The sequence below is a fragment of the Eulemur rufifrons genome, chromosome 19, assembly GCF_041146395.1.
Source record: "Eulemur rufifrons isolate Redbay chromosome 19, OSU_ERuf_1, whole genome shotgun sequence".
Lineage (NCBI taxonomy): Eukaryota > Metazoa > Chordata > Mammalia > Primates > Lemuridae > Eulemur > Eulemur rufifrons.
In genome coordinates, this window is record NC_091001.1 from 52,498,639 (window position 1) to 52,523,300 (window position 24,662).

The following is a 24,662-nucleotide window of genomic DNA, read 5'->3' on the forward strand; positions in this document are numbered from 1 at the left end:
TTTGTGGGACTGCAAAGGTGCTCTGATTGTATATAAGGAGAAGACCTCACTTACCCTGTGAAATCAGAGAAAAGCCAAGATTTAAAGAAGAGAAGGGCGAGGGAATTCCAAGTAAAGAAAAAAATCACATTTAAAGACTTTAATGTGAGAAAGAGTGTGTGGCATGTCTGAGAAATGTAGGGCAACTTTATGCCTTGGTTTGCCTGGTTATAGCCTGCTGTCCTGGCATAATTATCAATAGTGCCCCCTTTCACCTCACAAGTGTCTTGGGTTGGAGAATGAATTACATATTCACCCTAGAGAAACTGTAAGGTGTCCATGTGGCTAGAAAGAAGGGAGTGAGGGGACAGTCATGCAAATTAGGTACCTGAGGTGTCAAAAATTGATTGTTCAGAGTCTCCAGGGATATGCCGAAGGTTTGGGATATTTTCAGAAGAAATATGGGAAAACTGAGAAAAGTCGTACATAGAGAAGTATCATGATTGTATGTGAATTTTAAACAGACCAGATGCAAGAGTGGATATGAAAGACCCACCTGGTAGAGCTTTTGCTGTGATCCAGGTCAGAGATGATAGTGGCCTAGATTAGGGTCAAAACATTGGCAATGGAGATAAGTGCACAATTCAGAAGCTATCAGGAGAAAGGAATGACAAAATTCACTCTGATCGTGAAAGGTCCATAGAAAACTATAAATAAATATGGTTCCTATTTATTCATGCATACTGAAATTTGAATTTCATATAATTTTCACATGTCACAAAATATTATTCTTTTGATTTTTTTCCAACCATTTAAAAATATAAAATCATTCTTAGTTTGCAGGCTGTACATAAATAGGCAGTGGCTGAATTTGGCTTCAGTGTTGCTGAACTCTGTACCAATATACCCATTCCCCTAATGTGGAGAATAGCAAAGTCTCTTTTCATACATATTCCCAAGTACAATTATTAAAAAGCTCACCCCAAATGCCTTCCCTTTCTTCATGTCTCACGAATAAGGAAAACATTTAAAATCCTACCATGCCTGATCTCTAACTCATCTTTTAAAAATGGCTTTGATTTCTTAAATGTTTTCTCTTTCTTCAACCTTCTTCTGGGGCCTTTGTCCCCCTTCTCTGCTTTTCCCCCTTAACTCTCCTTTTTTATGGTGCAAGTTTGTTCCCTCACTAATAAATTTTGCTTTTACTACCAGAAGCATTACTGGATTTGACATTTTTAGTGAGGATGCTGAGATTTCTCCAGTTTTTGTTTATCACTTGCCTTTTCACAATCACGGACAGCCACAGACCTTCCTAAATGAAGAATGGATGCTTACCCAGCGTGACCTACACCTGAAAATCTATTAACAATTAACAGCCATAAAAACAGACAACCAAAGATCCGAGGCTGCCAGCTTCCTGGGGGGTAAGGGCCAGCTTAAAGTGCTGGTGATGTGCACAGAACTTAATATAGTAATGCCTCTCTCATGGCATCTGAAACCCTACACTGGTAATAAATACAGTTTATTTGTTTCTTTAAAGAAAAACACTGGTCTGTGTGCACAATAATTACCAAAACTAAACTAAGACATGCAAGTGAGGAGAGTGACTGTCATTCCTGTTTGTTTCATTATAGCGCAGCCTGGAGATCTTCACGGAAATGCACCTCATCAAATGTGTGTCTTACGTCCATCCGAAACATTACTCCTGCATGGGAACGGCACTGCCAATGGAAGATAGCACCTGCCCAGACACACAGCTTAAAAAAATGAAAGAAAATTTAACTCAGTAAGCATAAGCATTGGGATAGCATCAATCAAATCATTTTATTATATAGTTTCCAAATCTAGACTAGATGTGACTTATGTCAATAATAGCCAAGATTGTGGAGGAGAGCAGTTATTAATGCTGTGAGTATAATGGGGATTAGGAAGGAAAAGTGGGGACGTTCACTCTATCCTCATGCCAATCCACATTCAGTCTGCACTTCCAGTTTTGGGAGCAAAATGTAGCTGGTCACAATTGCTCTAAAGCACAACCCTTTATCTGGGAGACAGCGGAAGTGGTGGGGAGAGGGAGAGAGAGAGTGGGAACATAGTGGACATCAGGCAAGAGATGTTTTCTCCCTCTTTCCCACCACAGAGAACACTTGTAAAGAAGACCAGCAGCTGTGGTCTGGTCCAACCATCCAGGCCTTCTGGATATTTCCACCACTGGAAAAGTAGTGCTTTGATGTACAGCCCTGTTTCCCAATTGGCCCATCCCTGCAATCCGATCTTTGGAATGTTGCATTGTGGTAAAGTAGATGTCAAAAATCCCAGGCCCGAGTGGAGAGTATTTAAATCCATAAGCCTCAATGGCATTAAAATGAGCCCTGGCAACCAAACTGAGGCATGAGGATTTAAAAAGACAGCAAATACAAATCCTGCCATGTGAGCGTGCCTGGTGTGGTACCGCAGGCCCCGTGTGACAGTGCATACCTAATGTGCGGCTGCGTTCGTGGCTGCTGGGCATTTGATTCACCTCAGTTGTCGCAGACTCGGCCTTGTTAGATAAAAGGGCCGCACTTCTTCTGTGCACCATTCACTGGCCCATGGTAATAGACCATTTTCACAAACTACTAATTCTGAAAGCCTTCAGTGGATGGAGCCAGGGGAAAAAAAAAAAATACAGTTTAAAAGCATGCTCTGAATTTGCTAATAGGCATGCATGGTCCTTTTGGAACCAAAATAGAATTTTTGATGAAGTACCTTGTGGCAAATTTGAAATATTAGCCTGGGGGCCCCAACAAGACATAATTCACTCCACTGGTGAGAACAAATCTCATTTCCACATCCATTCCTCTAAACTCATTACTGACCCCGGGGGGAAAATGCTGGCCTGGAGCAAGTTTTAATAAAGACACCGGCGCAGCCGTTGCTATAGTACTAAATGCAATAATGAGCAACAAGCCACTTGGTGGCAATGGAACTCTGGACCCCTGAACCTGTAGAGACCCTGGAAGGCAGCTTCTGAAGGGCTTATCACTTTATCCAGAGCAGAGCATGGCATATAAAAAAAGATTTTATTACTTTACATGATAATTTGTCTCACAAGATTCACTTTGGTTTAAATGGCCTGATTGTCAGCTTGCTTTCAAATGAACAATTCCTGAAAATAATTTATTTTAAATTAATTTGATTTTAAATATTTTAAAAAAGAAACAGGTAGATGCAGTTGGGGAATTAAGAAAAGAATAACTTTGGGGTCAGAAAGACCTAGATTCAAATTTCAGATCCAAGACAAATTTTCTTACCTCCTTAAGGCTCAGTCTCTCCCACTAGAAGTATGCTCTTAGCTAAATTTAAGTTATCTGTGGGCACAGTCCATGTCTTTATTGTTTCCTGCTATATCCCCAGATGCCGTGTCATATAATAGATGCTCAATAAATACATGTTAAATAGATCTACTTGCAAGGACTGTTATGAAAATTAAGAGAAGTAATATTGTAAAACCTTTGGCACTCTACTTGGCACAAAGTAGTTCCAGAACAAATTCAGAACAAATTAACTGCTGGTACAAAGCTAGTGGTAGAAAGACAACAAGAAGGGATTAGAATGAAAAAATTCAATCAAACTGAAGATGTTTGACAGCTACAGTGGTTCTGGCAGGAAGGGACCAGATCCTGGGAGATCACGGAAGGGTTACATAGAAGAACATAGCAGGGAGGAACGCAAAACATCTTGGAACTGCAACAGCAAATTTTAAGAAGAGCCAGAAGCCAGTGATAACAAATAGGGGGTCAAATAAAAAACTAAACCATGTGTTTAGAGAATGTACATACTCAGCTATTAGGAGGGAAGTACACATATGTCTACAGAGGCAACCTGTCCTCACTTACTAAGTTGGGGGTTCTCCTTACTTCCCTCTGTGTCCTAACACAGCCTGTCCATGTCAGTATGGCCAATCTGTCCCCCACATTCTCCATGACCATGTGATGACTCCTCTATTCTCTTGTGCCTGCTCTTTGGCCTTGTTTCTGCCAATCTAATTTCTACATATTTTTTAAGCCTGAAATATTCTATGCAACTTCCCCTTTCATTAAAAGAGAGAAGAAAGAGAAAATAAGAGAATTCTAGTGCAATGGGATTATTCTCCATTTCCTCTCAGTCTTTACCATATCCTTTCATTTGCTTCTATAACGTGAGGATTTTATCTAATTGTTTATAATATAGATATTTTGTTTCCTCAAATGAAACATTACTTTTCCAAAGCAGGAACTTCTCCTTGGTATATCCTCCACGGGCTAAACACCAGGCTGGCTACTCACCCAAATGACCCAATAAACACCTAGCTATAAAAAGGGTGGGAAAAAAAAAAAGTCAGCAGGTACCTGCTTCACATCGTATGGACAGGGGCAAATAGCTTTCGTGTGACTCTCAGTAACTTTCTACAAAAATTTTTAGTAACTACAGTATGCCAAATAATCAGAAGGAATATCAAAAGCATTGCACAGACATACATATAAACATATACAGTCATGTGCCCACCCCATCATGGCATTTTGGTCAACAACAGACTGCATACATGATGGTGATCCCATAAGATTATAAGAAGCATATATAGAAATCCAATATATAGCACTTGATATTGGCATTGCAAATCAATGACAAAGCAGGGGAAATGATTGATATTCAGTAATCATGCTGGCAAATTCGGTTTTTCATATGAAAAATTTTATATAAATAAAAATATAAATGCCATCTAGGTTTGTGTAACTGCATTCTGTAATGTTTCCACAATGACAAAAATGCCTAATGATACATATCTCAGAACATATCCCCTTATTAAGGAAAGTATGACTGTAATTAAGCACACACACACATACACACACAAACCACGAAGGGGTATCTGCACCTCGCCATTCTCATAGGCAAGATTCCTAAGAAGGCTCTGGTTTAATTTTGGGCTATAATCCACTCTTGGGTTCCAGGGCTGCCCATAACCAGCAAAGCAGTTTGGGAAACAGCCTGAAGTCTCTGTGATAGGATCAGGGTTGACCCACCATGGCCACTAGTGCTGTTTCTCTGGACTACGTGCTTCTCCACTTGCCTGCTCCAGACCTATTTCCCTCCATCCTGTCTCTCCTGCTCAGTGGGTCGCTCAGTCTGGCCCTTCCACCCAGCCACTAACTCCCCCATGGATAGTCATGTTGCTGCAACTCACAAGCAGGTATCTCTCTTTAACCCCACCACAACAAAAGCTCCAATGTTGCTTCCTCATTCAGGACAGAAAATACGGAATCCTTACTGGTGCTTTAATGAGGAACTGATCATCCGACCCTGAGAAAGACAGATAATGACAAAACCCGAAAAAGCAATCCATCTGCTTCCTGATTGCTGGGATTGGAATATGGGTGGGCCAGGGGACAGGGACAGCTAAGAGTTTGTTGCCACAAAGAACAAGTTAGAGAGTCCAGAGACTTCTCATCACTCCAGAATTATCAACTGCTCACTTCCCATTTCATATTAACTGTGAAACACATCCAACAGTATATGCCAGATAAGCCAACCATATCAATAAGTAAACACTTCCAGGCATCAGAATTGTGGGAAAACAGAGAGAGTAACAAAAGAATAAAACCATTTAAACATATAAAAGTGTGGTCGGGGGGATTCTAGCTCAGATGGTTGCCCACACTGAGCAAATGGATAAGTGATTATCACAAAGTTGGAAGAAGCAAGTCTTGGCCATATGTTATAGATAAAGTTGAAGCAGGGGTGCAGATAATATAGCAGGAAAGAACAATTAGGGAATTAATTAATTAAAGTTCTGTTTATACTTCTATTGTCAGTGCTAATTATTTGTTGGTTCGAAGTAAGCTCCCCTGTCTTCATTAGTGGTTGTCAGTGAATGATAACATCCTTGGATTTGCACAAGTATATGTTGTTTCCTAGGATTGTATTTGCAGCATCAGCTCATAACTTCACATGATGACAGTTATAATCAAGGAACCCATACTCACTGAAGCTAAAAATGCCTTTTCAGGCCTTAAATACGAAGCATGTTACTGTTACCATTTTCTTGCTTCAGACTTTAGCCTCTGTCTGGTTTTTGGTATATCAAGGAAACAGTTTTCCTGCAACTTTGAAGGAGGCACAACGGTTAGGTTCTTTGGAAGAGGATGAGTTAGCAAAAGTTCCCTCCACACAGCATTTGTGGGACATAAAATCCATTTTACAAACGACTCCCATCCTGAGTTCCTCCTGTGTCCCTCCTCCTCAGGCATTCCTCCTCACATCTAGGCAGGAGAGCTGGTTTGCAAATCCATAGACAGCCTTACAAGGAGGAATTGGTGATGGAATCAACTTGCTCCTCCGTGTGATCATTAATTTCTGCCTTAAAAAGGAGTAGCAGCTATTCTTTTCTTCTGATTTCTCATAGCTGCCCTCAGACTTACACTCTGAGAGCAGTGTGTGTTTTAACTCATGCAATCCTGCAAGAATCATCAGGATCTACGTGGTAGGGGAAGGAGTTTGGGGAGACTGGTGGAAGAGAAATGAAGGTCTTCATCAGTAATGCCTTAGGAATATACCTGTAGAGACAAACCAGATTGCTAAAAAGCAAAGAAATTAAGGGGCTAGAGACAGTAGTTTTGAGTACTGAAAGAAATAGTGTTTGTAAATGAGAAGGAGGCTGGAAGAAAAGAGACTGCAGAGAGACCAAAAATCACAGTGTATGAGAAATCTGACACAATTTCACTCCTGGATATTATATTTGGAGATATTTATGACTTTTTCACCAATAATGCAGAGAATCTAATCAAACCCATCCTCCTTTAAAGCAAGACCTGAAGAAATTGACATTTGTTTCTTTCTTTTGAAGATTTTTTTCCTTAAATGGAAAGTTGTCTGTGGTACATCTTATTTTAGAATCTCTAACTTTATCTCCTCTGTCTTTTTTAATTAGAACTATTGGCTGATTCGTGATTTTGTTATTTCTGGGCACATTTAGATTGGCCTTCAGAGTCAGATGCTAGAGGAGGTGATTCCACAGGCAGAGGAATGGCGTCACTACCCATATAACCCTTAGTTGTGAGTAAAAATGAACTTCTGAGGGAGAGACAAGAGGGGCGGGGGTGGCCAAGGACAAAATCTTCTAAGTGTAGAAACAGACAAAATGACGAGAAGACTAGAGTTGCCATCTGCTGGAGGATGGAAAGAATGACATTTGACACTCAACTATTTGCAAGAGCAAAGCTAAACTCATCAGTTAAAATAATACATCTCCATGTACTGTGTACTGAGTGCCAGCTAAAGGATACAGAATTGTAAAGGTGTGTTATTATTTCACCGTGGAAGTTTTTGGATAATGTAGAAAATATGTGGAGGAAGTAAAACAATAGCATCCTCATTCCCTAACTTGCACCCTACCTACTCTTAGAAGGCATGATGAATATTGCTTTATACCCTTTCAAATACCAGCAAGTTCCTTCAACAGGTATTTCTCACTTTTACTGCTGCGACTTTGAAAATGATGATGGGGTTTCTTCTACGAGTATGCCTAGTCATTGCTTCCAGATTTTCTTTCTGCTTATGTAACATGACCAAATGCATGAAGCTTACTTAGGTTCAATATGAAGAGCACTGGGAATCAAAGGGATGACTCGATAATCTCAGTTTGCCCACCAGCTACCAATGTAACCATAAGCCAATCACTTGGCTACTGTGGCTGTTGGTATTTTAAGCTGTAAAATTATAAATGCTATGGAGGATGGGCTGCAGAATCTAAATGAGCTCTAAGGTCCTTTTTAGTGTTCAAATTTTGTGAATCTATAAGCATTCCAAACTCATGTAGCACATATAACATGAATATTCAAGCTAAATTTTCATCATTGCTTCTACTGAATGCAGAAAAACTGTATCTAATGGCCTGATTAATCAGCCATAACCATCTTCTTTGCCAACGAAGGGAAAAAATGTTTCCCCCCTTCTCATATTGTAGAGAAAGAGCCAGTTATTTAAACTTGATTTCTCTGATGCTGTTTCTGTTGCAGCATCTAACATACCAAAGTTCCCTGATCAGGAAAAATATAAAACAAAACAAAACAAAACAAAAAACTGTTTTAAGAATCACATAGTTAGAACAGCAAGTAACCTCTAAGACTAGATGTGGAAACTGAGGTTAAAACATTCACCTAAATTTGAATGTCTAGTGTAGGGCCAAAATGGATTAGATCATTTAATTGGCAAATTATCCCTTACCTGAAACAAACTCATCCTTCTTTCCATAGCTACAAATCCTGCATATCTACACAATCCAAGTCAGGTGTCTCCTCTGCTCTAGCCAATTCTTGTCCTTTTCAGCCTAGAATGATTCTTCCCTCCTCTGGAAACACTAGAGTTTTATTTCTGAAAACTTCACTTGGCAAGTGACATAGACATCCTTTCATTCACTTGTTAATTCGACAAACAGTTCATGAACACATTTTTGATGCCTTGCATTCTTCTAGATGTAATAGAAACATAAGATCCCTGTTCTCATAAAACTTATATTTTAGTGAGAGAGGGGGAAACATATATACACAGGAAAATAATGTCCAGTAGTAATATGTGCCATGGCAGAATTTTAAAAAAACAAACAAACAGGTGTTATGATAACGACCTGATGCCTTCTTTAGACTGAGTGGTAAAAGAAGTCTTCTCTGAGAAAGTGATCTCTAAATTGAAACTTGATTTCAGGACACAAAATCAATGTAAAGAAATTAGTAGCATTTCTATATACCAATAATGATCTAGCTGAGAACCAAATCAAGAAGGCAATCCCATTTACAATAGTTACAACAAACAAAACAAAACAAAACAAAACCTAGGAATATATTTAACCAAGGAGGTGAAAGATCTCTACAAGGAAAACTACAAAACACTGATGAAAGAAATTATGGATGACAAAAAAAAAAATGGAAAAACAGTCCATGCTCATGGACTAGAAGAATTATTATTAAAATGGCCCAAAGCAATCTATAGGTTTAATGCAATCCCTATCAAAATGCCAACATTACATTTCAGAAAATTAGAAAAAACAATTCTAAATTTCATATGGAACCATAAAAGAGACTGAATAGCCAAAGCAATCTTGAGCAAAAAGAACAAAGCTGAAAGGATCTCATTGCTTAACTTCAAATAATACTATAAGGCTATAGTAACTAAAACAGCATGGTACTGGTATAAAAATAGACACATGGATCAATGAAACAGAATAGAGAACCCAGAATTAAAGCCACATACTTATAGACAACTGATCTTTGACAAAATCAACAAGAACATGCACTGGGGAATAATGTTTTCAATAAGTGGTGCTCGGAAAATTGGATAGCCTTATGCAGAAGAATGACACTGGACCCCTATCTCTCATCATATACAAAGATCAACTCAAAAGAGATTAAACACTTGAATTTAAGACCAGAAACTATAAAAATACTAGAAGAAAATCTAAGAAAAATTCTTCTGGACATTGGTCTAGGCAAAGAATTCATGACTAGGAGCTCAAAAGCATAGGCAGCAAAACCAAAAAATAGATAAATCGGGCTTAATTAAACTTCAAAACTTCTGCACAGCAAAATAAATAATCAACGGAGTATGTAGACAACCTGTAGAATGGGAGAAAGTATTTGCAAACTACACATCCAACAGAGGGCTAATATTCAAAACTTACAAGGAAGTCAAACAACAACAAAAATAAATAAATAAATAAATAAATAACAAATAACCCCACTAAAAAATGGGCTGACTTGAGTAGACATTTTTCCAAAGAAGACAAACAAATGGCCAAAAAGCATATGAAAAATGTTCAACATCACTAATCATCAGAGAAATGCAAATTAAAATCACAGTAAGATATCATCCTACATCTATCAGAATGGCTATTATTAAAAAGACAAAAATAATAGATGTTGGAGGGGATGCAAAGAAAAGGGAACTCATATATTGTTAGTGGGAATGTACATTAGTGCAACTTCTATGGAAAATATTATGGAGATTTCTCAAAGATCTAAAAATGTAACTACCATACAATCCAGCAATCCCACTACTGGGTATTTACCCAAAGACAAAGAAATCAATATATAAAAAAGATACCTACACTTGTATGTTTATTGCAGCACTATTCACAATAGCATAAATATGGAATCAACCTAAGCATCCATCAACAAATGATTGGATTAAAAATGTAGTATATATACATAATAGTATTCAGCCACAAAAAAGAATGAAATCATGTTTTTTTGTAGCAACATGGATAGAACTGGAGGCCATTATCGTAAGTAAAACAACTCAGACACAGAAAGACAAATACTTCATGTTCTCACTTATAAGTGGGAGCGAAATACTGTGTCACAGAGTGTGGAATAATGGACAATGGTGAGAGGTGGGAGGAGGGTGGATGATGAGAGGTTGCTTTGTGGGTACAATGTGGGTTGCTCCACTGATGGATGCACTGAAGGCCCTGACTTCACTACAGTGCAATATATCAACATAGCAAAACTGCACTTGTACTCCATGAATACATACAAATAAAAAAATAAATGGAAAACAAAACAAAACAAAAACAAAGATAGCTTACAAAGCTGTTTGTTAAACAATTCCACTCACTGAAAGAAAATAGATTAGGATAAATATTTTAAAAAGCATGCTTACATTTGCCTTGTATAGCTGTATATGTAAACCCATGCAATACGATCCAAAAAAGAAATATGTTCTAATTTTAAAAAATAATCTTAAAAATATTGAAACTTGAGTGGTAAGAAGGAGATGGCTACGCAAAGATGGAAGGAAGAGCATTCACAAAACAGCTTGGCATTGGGGGAATCAAGGGAAGGAGTGAGGCTAGAATAAAATCAGAAAGAGGTATAGTTACAGCAAGAGGAGAGGAGGGAGGTGGGCAAAAATCCAGATTATTTGGAGTCTCAAGGTCATGCTGAGAAAGGAGGATTTTATTCCAAGGATTCTCGGAAACCACTTGAAACAAAGAATTTTATTCCATTTTCATGTAAAGCAGTCTCCCAACTCCAAGAGTTAATGTCTTATTTTTTTTTTTTTTTAATTTCTCACAACTCCTAGGTCACCCAAACCTTTGCACATAGAAGGCTTTTTTAATAATTAGCTGCTGATTGGCTGGCTGGTTGGGTAGTGCAAGAAATCTTTGCACTTAATATGTTAAGTAGGGGCTTAACCCCAGGACATTCAGAGGACATGACTATTGCAGCCTTCTACCTGAAATCCACATGAAGGCTGAGGAAATGAGCTCAGCATGGAGGCAGCCTCCCTCAGACACTGCCTCTGACTTGAAGCTGAGACTCCTGAAAATGCCTCACGCTGCTAGAAGGAGCAGCCCACAAGGAACGAAGGGAGTGCCCTTGTCAACTTCTTCAAAGCAAAGACAATCACCTAACTTTGGAGAGGGGTTTTCACTGTCTTTGTGTCTTTGTACTTGCTTTAATTGAAACTTTGGAACGGGTAAATCTGTAATAATTCATGGTGTTCATGCTCAAAAGAGTATCTTTGTGTAAAAGGGCAGCTTGAATAATGAGGGGGAAGGGAATTAATTCGGAGAGGTTATTCAGTATATTCTCTTTTCCTGCAAGCCCCAGTTTTATATGCTTTGCTTTTGCCTGGAGGGAGATCTTTAATTACAGATTTAGAGGAAGCCAGAACAATCAAGAGGTCCTCCAACATGAAAACCGGAATGTCTCTAATGTTAGCTGACAGTAAGTAACCTGTCTCAGTGTTTCATCCTGAGCTCTAGAAAAGGCAAATCCTTTGAAATTAGCAAAGAAGGAAATATACCATTGTCTTTCTTCTGCTCCACCTCTACTGATCTAGGGGTTGGTTTTCTAAGTTACGTTGGAAAGAACTTGTGTCTTGGAATCCCAGGCAGATGCTAGGACCTTTTTAATCCTATCTGATATTCTTGGTGCTAAACAATACACATGGATTCACTAATAGCAAGAGGAGGAGGAGAAGGAGGAGAAAAAGGAGGAGGGGAAAAATAAGAAAGCAAAATACAAAGAAAGGGATTAAGATAAAGAAACAGAATGAAAGTATAGGAAGAGAGGAGAAGCTGGTAAGAGAGAACGTCAATAACAAGAGATCACAGATGCTGTACGGAGGCAGAAACCATAACTTCCTAATCATCTAAGTGCCTGACACACAACAGATTCTAGAAGAAGAAGGAGAAGGAGAAAAAGAAGAAAGAGAAGGAGAAGAAAAAGGAGGGAAAAAAAGAAAAAAAGAAAGGAAGGAAGGGAGGAAGGAAGAAAGAGAAAGAAAGAAAGAAAGAAAAGAGAAAGAAAGAAAGAAAAAGGAAGAAAGAAAGAAAGAAAGAAAGAAGAAAAAGAAAGAAAGAGAAAGAAAAATGATTTAAAGAAAAATGTAGGAAAAGAGCAGTTGAATTTGTGACCCAGCAGCAGGCAAACAAAGAAGAGGAAAAGCTTGAAATGCAGGTGAAGAAAGAAAGGAGATCTGGGCAATGATTTCCTCATCTGGATGCACATCAGAATCACCTGCTGGAGAATCCGCCTCAAAAGACGGATTCCCAGGCCCATTAGCAGCGCTATTACATCGGAAGTTCAGTGTGGGGTGGGGTTGTAGCCCCGGCATTTAACAAAAGCCAAAACCAAAACCTCTCCCCAGGAGATGCTATGCAGAGTCAGATTTGGTAACCCCTGAGCTACTTGCAAAGGCGAAGAGAAGAAAGATGTGATCGGTGGACAGTGACAGGGCTGGTGCCAGCACTACCATGGACACTCCTCAGAGGCGGGGCACCTGGGCTACCACCACAGGTCACCCACTTCTCTCCAAGACGATGGCTCATCGTCAAGAACCAGAGTTCTCCTCCTGTTAAACCGGCCCCTCCTTTTGCCTGTAACCAAATTACATACCCTTCAGTGGTGCCTGGAATGGCGAGGGCCCAGGGCCGGACCGCAAAGGGAACTACATTGGAAGGCGGTGTTCTCCTTTGCCAGTAGCAAGGGGCAGCGGGGTGGGGTGGGGGAATAACCCTGCCGGCCCGCACTGTCTTGGATTGCGAGGTTGTGCTGGTTGATTTTGGAGTGTGACCCTCGAGTGGCACCGAGTGGGGAGAGAATCTCTCTCACATGCTGAGGAATTAGCAAAAGTGACTGGGTTCCAGAAAACGGACAGGGAGTCACTGGCATCCATCTCCCCTGACACGCGTTTCCGATCGTCAAGGTAACGCACACAGCGGCCAGGCGGCTGCCGGTGCAGCGCGTCTGCGCCCGGGCCAGGCTGGCGCGTGGGGCCCCGCTGCCCCCGCTGCCCCCGCTGCCCCCGCTGCCCCCGCTGCCCCCGCTGCCCCCGCTGCCCCCGCTGCCCCCGCTGCCCCCGCTGCCCCCGCTGTCCCTGCCGCCGCGCACGTCCCGGAGCTGCGGGAGCCCGGGGGCGGCAGCCAGCCTCGCTGGGAGCGCGGCCGCCCAGGCAGGGAACAATTGCCTCTCGGGATTAAATCTACGTGGGCCAGAATTCTGTGTTACTATGACAATGGTAAATAGGTTCACTGGCTTTCAGGGAAGTGGCTCTGTGCAGAGCGAGCTGAGGAAGGCACCATCTCTCTCCAGCTCCAGAGCACACATACACTCATTCATGGAACTGTTTTCATGCCACATGAAACTGGCTTAGGGAAGCCAGTACATTACTCAGTTGTAATCGCTGGGCATTTTATTGACAATGACCTATACTGAGTTTGATTTAGTGGCTCCAACTAATAAAAGCCTGGTAGTAGACTAGAAAGAAAAGAATTAAGCATGCTTATCAGATGGTAATTAATTTGCTCTCCAGAAAGAAAAAAAAAAAATTTGCTAAGCGTTCTGATAAAGTGGTTCTGTGAAATTCTACACATACCAGGAATGGCTCAAACCTCATCTTAAAAAATACACCCATATTTAGAATTATGTTTTGTTCTGTTGTTGCTTCCTCAGCAAGAGGAATATCCACTCTACTCTGAAGCCTAATACACCTTTTCTTTAATATAAATAAAATACAGAGCTCTTCAGAAGAGCTATAGCTTTTCCTGGAGTATAGATTACCTACCATGCCAAGAGCCAACTTCGCAAGACGTGTTAGCAGAAATAAGATATTGATTAAATATAGTCACAGTAAAGACTAAACTTACATTAATATTTCCCACTACTGGTGATTTAGCATTTTATCATTCATCAGAGCTCACGAGTGTATGCATACATACATTCACAAACACTAACCCTTGCCACAATTAACTGGTCTTAGAATATATAGCTTTCTGATATATGGCAAAAGACGGATTTTTTTTTAACTCTGACATCATAAGCTTAAAAAAATTATTATACAATTTCCCTGGTTGTAGTTCATTTGTGTAAATTTTATGAACTCATCATACATCACAAATTATTTTAAAATATGTTGTTCAATAAGAAATAACATACTCAAGACAAAGCACCGGCTGTAACATACTTCTTTCACTTCATCTCTATGTGCACTTCTCCCACCATCTGTACTTTGTCCAGTAGAAACTTCTCTGGGAGTATTTCTGTTCCCCTCAGCCAGGCTTCGGTCCTGGATCTTCTCACCACCAGTCAAGCTGGGACAACCATCTGAATATCTTTTTCCTAGTGCTATCTACCCCGCTGACGTGAAATCTCCAAACTGTCTCAATTAAATCTCCAAAGCCTCTCAATCTTCCTGTTTTCTCCAGGAGAACTTTCCATTCTATTTTACACACTGTAAATATTTACTTGGTAAGTTACCAAGTTCTTCCATCTTATGTCTGTTATAAACTTTTTCTTATATTGTTTCTTTCAATCATTTTTACATGTGGGTATGTCAGAGAACCTACCATGTCAAATTTATATTTATGTCCATATATCTGTGCCATCTAGCACTTTAAAAAAAAAAAAAACTTCAATAAATATTTGAATGAGTGAATGAATATTGCTGTTGGAACACCCTGATGGACTCATTTGCTCAATGGAATTCCTAGGGTTATACTTTTCCTCTCCCTAAAGAAATGAAATGTGGAGACATGGTTTGGATCCAGATTAAAACAAATCTACTTTTTAAAAAAATATATATATATTTTAGGAATAAATGAAGACATTTAAATGTGGACTGTGTATTAGATAATATGAAAGAACTATCATTAATTTGCTAGGATGCAATAGTGGTATTGTGGCTATGTAAAAAAAATCTTTAGATGTATACATCAAATAATGAGAAGTAAAATGTGAGATCTGTGATATACATTCAAAAAGGATAATGCTAAAGTGGCAAGATAATAATTGCTAAGTCTAATATTAATAATTAAGTCTAAGTCTAATCAAGTAATTTTTAAAAGTTACCTCTCTTCATACTATACTTGATATTTAATAAGGAATGAAAGTATCTCCACATGACAGTCACCGGGGGGTGATTTCAAATGGTCTGTTCCTTGCGTATCTACTCTGTGAGGCAAGCAGCTTACTATATCACAATTCAGAAGAGGTAAGCCATGGTTTAATCCTATAGGTAGGTACAAGAACTGTTGTTGTCAATGGAGAAAAACAGAGGTGGGTAAACCATTAAGGCTTTTTCCATTACAGATCCCCACTTTGCTGGGAAATGTAGTTATCTGGCAAAAGAGAGGGGAAATGGCAGTGCTAAACATAGGTCTACTATTTAGTAGTAATTCTTATGCAAATAAAAATATCTCACAACTGTAGAATGTAACTTTAAGACCAACTTTGTATGTACCATCTTATGTTTATTTTCTTAAAAGTTGCACTATAAGGCAAGAAAATTAAACCTATTTTATAGACAAAGAAATTTAGATTCTAACAGTTTATATTTATTGTTGAGTTATTTAAAAATGTTAAATGGATGAAATATAATGCCCAAGATTAAGGCCGTTGCTAAATGTCAGAATCAGAGCACGATTATTCTGTGACATTCTTATTATTACTTTATAACATTCAATTCCTTTCTTATCTGTTCCCAAAATAGTGGGATGAAAAACCTTGCCTCATTTCCTACCAGCAGGATACAGGAAGAGACACTTTCACTGCTACAGAAGGGCCCAGTCCATGAGTTGTCACTGTCTTTATAGAGAACATCAAATATTTCTGGGGGACTTTTGAATATGTCTTATTTTAACCCTCCTGACACCACTGTGGTTAGGTGGGTGGTAAATGCCATATAGCTTACTTTATAAATCAAGAATTCTTATTACAGTTGGGATGATGTACTAGGTGGGAATAGAATCAGAGCAAAAAGAGAAATCTGGAATTGGAGACCCAGATACAGTCTTACTATATCCACATCACTTAAGTAACAAAGTGCTGCTTTTCTTTTTCACTCCTTAGAAGTTTTGAAAGAACAAAACCATCAAAGCGAACGGTACTTTATTCTCCATGTTGGTTGAACAATATCCTGAGCAGTATACTTGAATCTCAAAGAGATTTGTAAAGCCTTTGCAATGTTCACAACAAATATAGGAGAGATGGACTATTCCCCATATTATGTAATGAAACAAACCCTGTTTGGGTCTGAAGAGATGTGGCCAGTTTGGCAATATGCCAGTCTCATTTTGTTGAACAACTATTTAATTGTTTGAAACAACAATAACAACAAAAACTGGTTGGTATGCATCAGCCCCTGCTAGATAATTATATTCTAAATTGGTAGACATCCTTCAAACATCAATTATATTGAAATTAAGTAGATGAATTTAAATTCTTTCAGAGAATTATATGTTTCTAAAATGAGTCCTTACCCATATAGGATTATTGCTACCTGAACATAATTAACCTGTTCATATGGTCAAAGGAATTGAAGGCGACCATTTGAGCAGAGGGGGCTGGAACAAGACCAGGCTCCCATCTGTGATGGGGTTTGATAAAGGGTGAGGTAATCCCTTCAATAACAACTTCTAAAGCATAGAGATGAACCCCTAACATCTCCTTCCTTTAAACATCAGTGATGGATTGCTCAAACATACATTAACACCTCTTCTAGGATCATTCTGATATTGCCAACCTCGAATGTCTAGTGTAAGGTGCAGCACCCCAGTAAAAATAGAAATAGAGACCTGGCTTACTTTGGGGTTGTATCTCCTGTTTGCATTGCTCTATGGATTGGAAAAGAATCCTTGCCTATCCTAAGACACTGTTTAAAGGGCCAGCTTCAAAAGAAAGGTCCAATCTGACTTTTCAATAATTTGGTTTTAAATTTGCTCTGTTTCAGTCTATAAGGCAGTGGCAAAGTTGCATTACAGTTAGAAAACCACCCACCACATAAATAGATTAGAAATAAATGCCTTTGAAACAAGCTACCACCTTTGCCTTGAGTGTCCCCTTCACTTCCCAGCCCTTGTTAGATATTTTAAAATTCTCAAATTCATGAATGTTAGAACACAAAGGGATCTTAGAAATCCTCCAACCCAACTTCCACTGTTTATATAGAGAAGGAATGTACCTAAAAAAATCACTAGTAAGTGGCAAAACCAGAACTTAAAAATAGATAGTCCAATTCTATGTTCACTATATCAGAAATATAAGCTGGAATTTGATCTTAAGAAATTTTAACTCAGAAGACATAAAGGAAAAAAAAAAGAGGTGTTCTGAGTATACAGAAACAAAGAGAGAACAATTTAAAGTAGTATTTAACAGATCAGCTAATTTTCATTTAAGCAAGAGTTCAAAGAAGGGAAGGATCAATATAAACTTCCAGGAGTAGATTACCCTACTAGCAAGTGAACTCTTCAAAGAAGAAAATGCTACCCAAAATATTTTCTATCTCTTAACACTTAGCACAGTTAATTAAACCGTAAGTACTCACTACATGATTCCTGAATGGACGAGTAGATATTGGGACATATACATTTATGGGTGGATAGGTGATTAGTCTGAGTGAGAATAAGAGCCCTTAGAAAGAAGGTAGAAATTAGCAAGAGTTAGAATCAGAGAAACAGTGTAGAGCCTAGAGAATATGGAAATAAGCCTTATTTACTTAGAAGCTGTTGAGAAAAACAACCTGCTTTAAGCAGAAAACACTTACTAGGAGGCAACAGATGATGTATTTGGGCACTGACATCTGAGCATCGTGAAGCTGACCGTCGCCTATTCCCATGACTTCACTGGGTTATGTTTAGATTGGTGTTGTAAGTGCAGAGAGAGTTTGAGAAACTTGTTAATGAATCCAGACTCCCACATACAAAATGAGATTTCTGAATGCGTGTGGTCGTCGGTATTCTGTTCTGTTCTTTTTCTACGCCAACAGCAACAGATGGTAGGAGGGGGCCGAGAGGAGTGGGGATCCAGGAGGAGAGTTTGAATTGCCGTCTCCCCTCTTGCTGGGTCTAACCCTGGGGGAAAGGAAGATTATAGAAGACCCAAGTTTGGCTTTTATAGAGTCAAAAGGCTGATTGGTATCTACCCCTCTTAGTTGTCCCATAAAAGGATCTAGGAAATATAGAAAAATCACATCACATCATCAATACCAGCTGTGTTAAGGAAAGTGACTCAGGTTTTCTGTGCTTTGATTTCCTTATATTTGGAGAATAGTAAGGTCTCATAGAATTTTGAGAAATAAATAGAATTAATATATTAAAGTGGTTTGACTTAGTGCCTGAGATAGAGTACTCAACCACTCTATAAGGTTTGGTGGAGGTGGTGAAGATGCTGGTGAGTATTTGGGAAGATTTGTAAAAAGATACATTGATTCTTTAAGCAAGTGTAGCTTGTGTTCAAAATTCTCCTTCCCCCATCTCACTCCCATCTTCAACCCCATCTCACTGATTGCAGCTTGCTGGCCATTTTACAGTCTCTTGATCACAAGCTTGCTTTAGTCTCAGGGCCTTGGCAAATTCTGTTCTTTCTGCTTGGAATGCACATCTTATGGAACTTGAAACGGCTGCTCTTGCTCATCATTCAGGTTTCAACTCAAAGAACACCTCCTCAAGGAAGCCTTGTCTGACATTAGATAAAGCAGCTCCCTTACCTCAATGTCGCTCTTCCACATGGTCCTGTTTTAATTTTCCCTTTGTCAGTATCTAAAATTATCCTATTTATCTGTTTGCTTACAAAGTTATTCAGTCTTGTTCATCAGTGTATCCCCAGACCTAGAATATGTCTGCATATATTAAGTGCCCAATAGATATTTGTTAACTATTGATTGGCTGGCTAACTGAATGACAAGAACAGGACTCCAATACATATAGAGTTAAAATAACATTAGCTATAGCTTCAAAGAAGTTGTCCTATTCCACGAAGACAATATCCTAAGCAAATTTCACACAGAATGACAGCATTAGGCTTTAATGCAAATTTTTTTCTCTCTCTTTTTTTCTGTTCAGCTTCAAGGTGAAAGGCAAACTAGGGGAGGGCATTGGAAGTTGTAACCAGTTTCCTCCATTGAAAAGGAAGTCAAAAGGATGTCACTTGTCTGTATTCAGCCTGATGAAATCAACTTGTATTGTTGAAAGCTAAGCCTCCCCTTCCTACTTTTTCCCCCTCACTTCTGGAGTATGAAGTGAAGAGAATCTACTAAACTGCAGTACACTTGGATTTCATACAAATTTAGACCAGCAGCCTGCACACGCCAGCTGCTTAAGTTCTGTTGGTCTTATTACTTGTATAAAATTCTAGAGTACCCAGAGACTCACACATGTTCTAGAGATATGTAAATTGTGGACTGAGGATTGGAAACTCAATCTCTGACCCTTTTCAGAAATCCAAGGTCCAGTTAAGCAATGGTTCAGTAATGTAAAAGTCCATTTAAATATGTGCCTAGCTGTTTCTACTTCAATAAAGATTGCTCTAACATCTAAATGGTGCTTTCTAGTTAAATACAATATTTTTAAATATTTATGTACTGTTATCTTAATTTTTAAATTTCTATTTTTATAAAAGGCAAAGGACAATTGAGCGGAAAAATGTTATACTCTCTCTCTCCAGCTATTCACGCTGTGAAGCAACCTGTTTTACTGTATAAACCTGTGTTTGTTCTATTTCAATTGTGCAGAAGAAAACAGTTCTGGCACCTTTAAAAATCAAAGATCTATCACTCAACAGGAGAACACAGCAACTATAAGAAAGGGAATTATGAGAAATAGCAAAAAAAGATGCAGTGCTTCCGAAACCTCATAGGGCTTGTGAATCACTTGCAGATCTTGTAAAAATGTAGATTTTGGTTCAATACAATATGTCTTGGCTGGGGCCTGAGAGTTTGCATTTCTACCAAGCTATAGGTGATGCCTATGCTGCTGGTCCTCAGTGTTTATGGATGATACTGTTGAGGTCATATGGCTTGAGAAATAAAAAGTGCTTTAGAGTCCTTCATACTTACAGTTGTGGTGACACTAAGCTACTATTGCTGTATTTAATCTGCAAAAACAGCCATAAACTCTTCCCCTTCCATCAAGAGATGGAGCCTATTTCTCCACTCCTTGAGTCAGGTTGACCATGTGATTAGCTTTGATCAACAGACAACAGCAATTTGCCAATGGTGAGACTTGAAAAGTGTGCACTGGGACTTCTCTCTTTCTGCTGTAGGGATCCTGCAATCACCACGTAATTGCACCCAAGCTAGCCTGCTGGAGGGTGAAACAAAATATGAGGAAGAGAACCCAGGTACTCCAACCTGAAGTCAGTCAGTGGAGCCCCAGCTAACAGGCTGCCAACTGCCATCCCCGAGAGTAAAGCCATCTTGCATTAACTTGTCTCCAGCTAATTTCCCAGTTGATCATACGTAGACACTTAAGCAAACACAGTAGCTCTCAGGCCACCTGGTCCATGCAGATCTCCACAGCCAACACACAGAATCATGAACTAAATAAAATGATGATTGTTTTAACCACCACATTTTGGAGTGTTTTTTGGTTTTTGGTTTTGCGTTTTACACAGCCTCTAAAGTAGGAGCTGCTACCTAATGAAGGTGCAGTTAAGAGCCTGAGTAGTACATGGTGCTATTTGTGCTTACGATTCTTTTTCCTTCTCATCTTCAATATATATGGTATGATTTTTGCCCTTACATAATAGAAATTGATATAAGTAGTTATTGTAATAGCATTTTAACTATTTTCAGCTTTTATAATTCAATTTATTCTACTATGTTGAATACTTCTGCTTAGAGGTCAAGTCACTTGCCCAAGTCACACAAGTGTGTAAATGGCAGAACCCTTCAGCTTAGTATAAAGCCAGAAATTTCAAAAATTCTTTTTACTAAGTTAATAGATGTCTTAGATTCTTCCGTTAAAATGCAAATATAGATTTGCCTCTGAAGGACATGATCTCCAATGATGATTTCACATTTGAGAAGGTGATATAAGGTCTATTCACAAAGGAATAATCTTACATTGATATGAGATGCCAATGACAAACCTTCTTGGGGAAGGATACACTTAATGCCAGCCAGTCATTGACATAGATCCCTTAGGGAGATGGCACCATCCTTACACTTCTTTTTTTTTTTTTTGGCAGGGTCATTCATGGTCACTCATGGTCAGGCATCCTGCCCCAGTGTTGGTGATTCTTGACCATCTGGTTGTCCTCTCCAAACCTATCAACTTCAACCATATTTTTTCTTTTTCCCAGCCATGTGAAAAAACATATTACTGTTAGTCCCAGGGTCATGCCTCTATATTAAAGCCTGCTCACTATGGACTAGGCCTGTGTTTCTCAATTTTATTAAACTGTTCCTTCTACTGAGATGATCCCTACCTCTTCCGCCCCTTCTCATTCTTCCTTGTTGCAAATCATCACTTAAAAGAGGCTTTGCAAACTGGTACTCCTCATGCTGAATGCAGCCTGCAGTATCACTTGGTTAATAATAAAATAGAGTTTTTAGAAATCAGAATTAGAACAACTTTAATCAAAACATGCACTTTGTAGGTAACACGGGCCCTTCCACTCCCTATCATCCAGCTGCTTCACTATCCATATTATCTTACTGGATTGTGAAGACTTTTAATTGTGCATCAGCTGTATTCTAATCTTTCTTGCTGGGGATTTTCATCTACTGCCTGTACTGTAACCAACAAGCACATCCCAGGGATCCCCTGATCTGTATGTGCAGCCACAATGTCTGTTTAAATCTTCAACTGTTTACTCTTAGGTCCCAGTGTTAGAACTTGCTCTCACATACTCTTCCTTGCCTCCCTTCCACGCTAGAGCAACCCATGGTATTGAGATCACCTTTCTTAGAAAAAGTGCTATTTTAAAAGAGTGTCAATCCCACTATGAAACTACTATTGCACCTGGCCTGCCCTGACTATCTCTAAGGTTAACATATTCAGCCCCACACATTATCTCACTTGGGCAGATGTCGTAGCCTCCCAACTGCTCTCCTCACTGCCAATATCCTTTTTTCTCCATTCACGTTCGAGATGATCATCAGAATTATATTCCTAGCACTAGCAATTTGGAAATCATATTCCAGGAGGAAGGGCTTTCTAATCTGGCTCTAAACTAACATTCTGGTCTCATCTCTCCTCGCCCTTCTTCCTTCATACTTGTGCTCCAGATATGCTACACCTCTCAGATGACTCCGTATTTTTTCCACAGACTTTGCCTACTGACTGGAGTGGCCTTCTCCATCTGTCCTTCTGGCCAACTCCTTTTCCTTTCCTCCCAGCTCCTCTGGTTGGCCTTGCTCAACGAGCTAGAGAAATCTCTCCAACCACAGCTCTTGTGCTCATCTCTGCCATAGCATGAGAATCATACAGCTTTACTACCCATCACCTCCACACCAGATCTGAGAACACCGAGGACAGGCACCACATTTTATCTAACTGCATCTCATCAGCCTCCTTCTTACTTAAAATAACCTAACAAAAACAAATAAGAACAGCAACAAATATGTATGCCGAATAATTAAAAGGCAGTCTCAAGATTCCTGATTAAGAAGTTAATTCCTGAGAACCAGAAACAGTTTAAATGAAGAGATAAGTGCATCCAACTAGGCAGATTAGTTTACTCCAGAAAACTCGTTGCTTATGGATAGTGGGGGATTTCTTTTACCAAATAGATCTGCAACAAGAGGCCACACATAAATGGCATTAATCTGTGTGCCTTCAACTACAAAAGCTTCAACCTTCCTTGGTTAATATTTTGTGCCGATATGTCAATATAATATAGAGGCTTTTTGTATTTAGTTCAGATCCTATTAGGCTATTGATTAGGCAAGCATTCAGACAAGTTAATAAACTTAATTCCAGAAGACTTTCTATGAATCCAGAACTGTGCCAAACTGCAGTAAGAAAAAAGGGGCATGTTTACTAGTGCTATGTGGTGATTCTTATGTCCTTTATATATGGTCTCTCATATCTGATTTTCTTCTAGCTTTAGAGGTAAAAGTTAGAGGGTCCTAAAAGCAGAAAAATAATAGGTCTGTCTTTAGGGAGTTTCATCTTATCTGTGAGGGCAAAGTTAGCAGCATCTAGAAAATTCTATAAAACAAGATAATTAAGTATCAAGGTATATCAGAGAGAGAACTCACTACAGAATTAAATTGGTTCCATTATTTGTGGCTAGGATGGGGAAGCAAGATTTGCTAATACCAAGCAGAACTGTAATTGTCTAACTCTTCCCCATAATTTCTTGGTCCTGACAAAAAACAGGTTCCTGCACAGCATTCTGCTATAATGCTTGAGATCTGAACCTTGGAATCACTTTTTGGTATGGTGATAGCCAATGTAAAGTCAAATGTACCTATGAACTACAATTAAATACAAGTTTTAACAACGATTCTGGCACATTGGTTTAGTATTAATAGATATTCCAATAGATAGATACACCAATAGATAAAAGGGTGAAACCATGAAAAAAGATTTCTTATGATTAAGATAGTGTGTTGTGAATCTGGAACAATAGAACAGAGTCTTCTGCTTTTAGCAAGTGTATTTGAATACACTTAACCCCCACAGAGCATTTTAAGTAACACTGGATTAAACCATTTTCAGACATTAACACCTTTGTGAAAATAATTTGGCTGACCAGCTACTTAATAAGATGCAGTAATTAAATGCTCACAAATTCCCAAAAGGAACCTTGAAGGCCCCAAAGTCCAATCCTCCTTCTGAAGTGGGAATTGCCTCTGCAGGATGAAGTGAGGAAATTGGTGTGAGGAGGAGGAATGGTTCCAAGGCACCAAGAACAGATGAAGGCAGAGATCTCATTTGGCACACCCAGGAGAGGGTGTTCAAAGGGTGTTTTAATTTGTGGGGTGGTGGGATTTCTTAGGAGAAAGAGAAAGAAAGCAATGAAAGAGCTACTAAGAATGAAAAGTGTACAACTTTTCAGGGGGACAATTTGGCATTATGTATTTCAAGTCTTTTAAAAGTCCTCACCCTTTGAATACTAATTCCACTTCTAGAATTAACATTTAAGGACACGGGTGCCCAAATGTTCAAATATAATGATATTCATCACAGCATATTTTATAATGGGTGAAAAACAGAAACAACCTAATTAGTAAACAAGAGGGGACAAATTCTAAAAGACAGTATACCCAGAAGTCAATAGTTTAGCTCCGGGTGGTTGAATTTCAGGTGACTTAATCTTCATTTAATTTTTTTTTTCATTTTCTTTTTCTCCATTTTGCATTTTTTTCTATAATAAAAATGTCCATGAGAAATACTCACAAGCCATAGTATCAGATTGGCAGTGGTAAGAGAACTGAAGGGT

The 24,662-nt window shown here is 38.9% G+C and overlaps 1 protein-coding gene across 8 annotated transcripts in view; it reads right to left on the reverse strand.

Annotated features, from left to right (window-relative positions):
* CTNNA2 (catenin alpha 2) overlaps positions 1-24,662 on the reverse strand; it is a 1,068,594-nt gene that overhangs the window by 314,487 nt on the left and 729,445 nt on the right. The window contains exon 1 of one of the 8 annotated variants that reach the window (XM_069493846.1): positions 22,490-22,776. The exons of the other annotated variants lie outside the window; for them this stretch is intronic. The gene's annotated coding sequence lies outside the window, so the exon portion shown is untranslated. Of the gene's footprint in view, positions 1-22,489; positions 22,777-24,662 lie in introns of those variants that run through there. 8 annotated transcript variants of the gene reach the window in all.